This window comes from Tupaia chinensis, unplaced genomic scaffold (genome assembly GCF_000334495.1).
Source record: "Tupaia chinensis unplaced genomic scaffold, TupChi_1.0 Scaffold000610_1, whole genome shotgun sequence".
Taxonomy (NCBI): Eukaryota; Metazoa; Chordata; class Mammalia; order Scandentia; family Tupaiidae; genus Tupaia; species Tupaia belangeri.
Genome location: NW_006160129.1, coordinates 690,721 through 696,029, shown reverse-complemented (window position 1 = coordinate 696,029; position 5,309 = coordinate 690,721).

The following is a 5,309-nucleotide window of genomic DNA, read 5'->3' as shown; positions in this document are numbered from 1 at the left end:
TTAAATCTCTTTTCAGAAGAGTGAGAGGGAAAAAAGACAAGCACCCTGACAGGGCTCTATGTTGTGCCCCCCCCCGCCATTGAGCCCTCCCAGCGAGTGACAATCACAGATGTGATGCGCCCGGCAAGCACTGCTCAGCCGGGATGGAACCCGCAGTCCTCCAGCTTTGCTTGAGCGGCACATTACTTCCACCTAGCTGGCCCCGTTTGCTTTAGTTTTTATTTTTAGGGTACATGTGCTCGCCAGAGAGAAACAGTGAAAGGGAAAGTGAGAAATCACCCCCTCCCCAGCAGGGGATGGCCACGCAGCAATCCCTTCTCCTCCATTCTCCTCCTGGCATTTTGAGCACACACGTACACACTCCTAGGTTGATTTTCAAACTACCAGATCCAGGACTTGAACTGTGGTTGGCCATGTGGGAGTCCAGCACCTTAACCGTCACGCTATCTGCTGCCCCTTGCTATGTTTTTTTTTTCTTTATGTTTAAGTAGAGTCCTGGCCTGCTTCCTGTTGAACATTTCCACTACATGAAGCTTTTGCTCTGTCCTCCTGTAAACTCCCAAAGCCCTTGCCTGGCCACCAAGCGTGTGTGCGCGGGTTTCCTATAATCCACATGCCTGAGGCAAGGAGTGTCCAGAAGGCAGAGTCCAGGCTACCCGGGTGCTTGTAAACTCGGTTATTTCTCACATATGTGACTTTGGCAACCATTTCGTCCTCGTTAGGGGCCAGCCTAATGCCAAGGCCGGCTTTCTGTTTCCAGCCTCACACCTCTGAGCTGAATTCTGCGCACTCCATAAACGGCCTCTGCGATCCAGGACACCACCTGCATGTCACTCGCTTGCATAATTCAAGAGCAGCTGGCATTTCCTCAGCTCGTCTGAGGGCAGGAGCTCAGACTAGCGGAGCTCAGGAGACTGTCCATTTGGAAACTCATCAGGGAGGTCCGAAGGGCACGGAAGTCAGTTTTAGGTTTCAGACTCTCAGGGCGCCTTCTGGAAATGCAGGGAAACAACATGAGATATGTTCAGGTGAATATTGCTTTTCCAAATCCCGTGTGGCTCAGGCCTGCTTTGTGATGTAATTTTGTCATAATTTTCTCTATCTTTGCCCAAAAATACCTATGTAAATTGTGCCTGAAGTAAGTGGTACGCAAGTGTAGGTGGTAGACATTCTGTAAAATGATGCCCATGTGTGGATTCACAGGGAAAGTGGAAAGAGTACTAAGTGTACTCAGTTACAGGGAGCGTCCTTTTGAGATGACAGGGGTCATGGTTGTTATTTACTAAGTTAAGTATGAGATAAATATCCAAACTCTAGAACACTGTTCAATTGTGCCCAATGTATGTTCAAAATGTTTAGAGAGAAAAACAGATAAAACCCTTCAAAGAAAGCCTGTTATAAGAATTTCTAGGGATCAGCAGTTAGCATAATGGCTATATTGCTGAACTCCCATGTAGCCAACCGCAGTTCGAGTCCTGGACCCGGTGACTTAAACTCACGCCGGGCACATGTGTATGCATGTCCAAGATCCCGAGAGGAGAATGGAGAAGGGATTGCGGCGTGGCCATCCCCCATGGTGGGGGATTTCTCCCTTTCTATCTGTCTCTCTCTGTCTTTCTGGCAAGCACACTCGCCCTATAGCAAAAACCTCTCAAAAAAAAAAAGAATTTCTATGGGTCAGCAAGTGGTGTGGTGGTTAAGGTACTAGATTCCACATGGCCAACTTCAAGTCTAGGACCTGGCAGCTTGAGAATCATGCTGGGGTGCCAGGAGGTGGCATGATGGTTGGGGTGCTGGACTCCCACACGGCCGACCACGGTTCAAGTCCCAGACCTGGTGGCTTCTTTCTCACTTTCTCGCTCTGTCCCTCTCTGGTCAAATTAAAAACGGATAAATAAAGTTAAATAAAAATGAAATTTTAAACTAAAAGGATATGATTGAAAAAAAGAAAGAAAGAAAATCATGCTGGGTGTGTGTGCATGCCCGAAGTCCTGAGAGGCAAGAAAAGGAGAAGGGATTGAGGCATAGTCATCCTCCTTGGGGAATGATTCCTCACTTTCCTTTTCTCCACGTCTCTGTCTCTCTCCAGTTAGTGTACACATGCTATGGCAAAAAAATCTATAAAGAAAAAGGTAATTTCTGTCAGGGCCAGCACTATAGCCCTGTAGCCTAGTGGTGAAGGGAGTTGGATCCCAGATGGCCAACCCTGGCTCAAATCCCAGCCCCAGCAGTTTGAAAAACATGGGCACGTGTGTATGCGCCATACAATTCACTGAGGACTCAGACAGAATAAAAAGGCAGAAGGGCAACTTACTCTCTTCTGGAACTGGGACAGTCGTGAAAAAGTTAGCGGGGGAACTCTCTTATTTTTGCCAGACGGTGCTCACAGGAGAGAGAGACAGAGAAAGTGAGAAATCACCCTCCAGGAAGCCACGGTTCAAGTCCCAGACCTGGTGGCTTCTTTCTCACTTTCTCGCTCTGTCCCTCTCTGGTCAAATTAAAAACGGATAAATAAAGTTAAATAAAAATGAAATTTTAAACTAAAAGGATATGATTGAAAAAAAGAAAGAAAGAAAATCATGCTGGGTGTGTGTGCATGCCCGAAGTCCTGAGAGGCAAGAAAAGGAGAAGGGATTGAGGCATAGTCATCCTCCTTGGGGAATGATTCCTCACTTTCCTTTTCTCCACGTCTCTGTCTCTCTCCAGTTAGTGTACACATGCTATGGCAAAAAAATCTATAAAGAAAAAGGTAATTTCTGTCAGGGCCAGCACTATAGCCCTGTAGCCTAGTGGTGAAGGGAGTTGGATCCCAGATGGCCAACCCTGGCTCAAATCCCAGCCCCAGCAGTTTGAAAAACATGGGCACGTGTGTATGCGCCATACAATTCACTGAGGACTCAGACAGAATAAAAAGGCAGAAGGGCAACTTACTCTCTTCTGGAACTGGGACAGTCGTGAAAAAGTTAGCGGGGGAACTCTCTTATTTTTGCCAGACGGTGCTCACAGGAGAGAGAGACAGAGAAAGTGAGAAATCACCCTCCAGGAAGGGTGGCCATGCCACAATCTCTCCTCTTCCATCTCTTCCCCCTTCTGGGATTTTGGGCAGTGTGCCCACGTGCCCAGTGTTTCTCAAGCTGGAAGGTCCAGGACTTAGAACAGCACCATCGGCCACACAAGCGCCGTCCGTCTTCACCACCACGCCACTGACTGGCCCAAGAACCAGATTTTCAAAACCATTTTGTACGAGTGTAGAGAAAGGTCTGTAAGAACAAAACTCAACTATTAGAAGTAGTATCCTTTGAGGTGAAAAATAAAGAATGAAAGAAAATGTTCACTTTTTCTTTATGTATTTCTGAACTATTTCGATTCATTGCAGTGAGTATTACTTCTGTAATCAGAAACACTAGTGTGGAAAAACGTTAATGTTTTCAACCAAATTTTTAATGATAAGGGAAAATACAGTAACAAAAAAAAATTAGAGCATGAAATCATGTATACAGTATGATCTCAGCTACAGAAAAATGCATTTACAATCCAGGAAGGAAATATATTAGAATGTTAATAGGCACTGCCTCTGGGTGGCAGGATTATAGGGGTTGTGTATGTTTCCTGCTTTTACTTTCCTGTACTTTCTAAATGTGCCATATTGTTTTTATAATTAGGAAAAGAAAATTAAGCTGGTCTGCCCAAGGTGCCTGGCAGCTGTCTAACGAGCGGCCGAGGCCAGCGAAGAGCTTCTCTTTCAGGTCGTTCTGCTCATGCAGGGTGGTGTGAGGGCCAAAAGTTCCTAGTCGCAAGGGGACATGTGACTTTCTGAAGAGACTGAAAGAGGAAAAAGAGATACCAAAGAAAGAGAGTTCCCTGAGCCCGGAGGATGGGGCCAGAACCAGGTCGGAAGGTGATAGCAGCAGCCCCCAGGGAGAGTCTCCAGTCCTGAAGCGTCAGTGATGGGCTTTCTGGGGAGTTGGGGGTCACTGTGCCTTTAATAGTGTCCACATTTATGCTGGGACAATTTGTTTTGCATGCTATAATGATATATAGTGATTGAATGTATAAAAAATAATAATGATACTTTAAAAACATAAATAAAATTATATAATTCTTTAAAAAAGTTTACAGGGACCAGCAGATGGCACAATGATTACATTGCTGGGCTCCCACATATTCGACTGTGGTTCAAATCCTGGACTCGGTGACTTAAAACTCACGTCGGGCGTGTGAGCGTGCATGCCCAAAGTCCTGAGAGGAGAATGGAAGAGAAGAGATTGCAGTGTGACCATCTCCCCTGGGGAGTGATTTCTCCTTTTCTGTCTCTCTGTCCTTCCCTGTTTCTCCAGTGAGAGCACATGCCCTGTAGCAATCTCTCTTTAAAAATAAAAAGTTTGTAGAAAAATGAATTAAAAGCCTGAGTCTATTTTTAAAAAAAAAATCCCGCATTCTACAGCTGAGTGACTATGCCCAGAGAGCGGCAGAGGGTGCTGGCGGTACTCCAGGAAGGTGGGAGGGAAGCAGGCACTGAGCCACACTACGGGAGTGACTGCTGTCCAGAGGGTCTTGGGTGGTCCCCAGAGACTGTCTGCAGTGCTGCTGTGACACAGTGCAGAGATCGGGGTCACGATGATGGTGATGTTGGGTCATCTACTTTTCTTTTTCTTATGTTTCTTTAATTATTATGAGAGAGGAGAGAGAGAGAGAAGCACTCTCAACAGGCTTCCTGTGACGATCTTCCCTCCAGCGCTCCCGGTCAGCCAGGATCAAGGACATGGGTGTGCACACCTGTGTGGCCTGGTCACCAGGAGCTACCCCATGAGGCTCCAGCATGGCAGAGCAGTGTGCTGCCACTGTGCCACCGTGGCTGGCCCCTGCTTTTCCTTGATATAACAACCAAACAATAATCCAGGGCAGAGTATCTTCGAGGCCATTTTGCCAGCGCATACTGGACACTTTGGAAATTATCCCTTTATTGAGGGATGGTGGTTCAGGCAGTTAAGATACCACATGCCAACTGCACAGTTGGAGTCCCAGATCCAGTGGCTTGAAAAACATGCCAGGTGTGTGTGTGCCCAGAATCCACAGAGGAGAAGGGAAGAGAGAACGTGGCATGGCCATCTCTCCTTGAGGGTGCTTTCTCACTTTCCTACTCGCTCTCTCTCTCTCTCATTGTCTCTCTGGCAAGTACACACGCCCTATGGCAAAAATTTTAAAAAGAAAAATAATTTTTTAATTTCTTTATTCAGCCATCTTTCATTTGGAAGACTTTTCTCAACCCTCTCCTGTACCTCCCCTAACAACAGAGCAGTCCCTCTTTC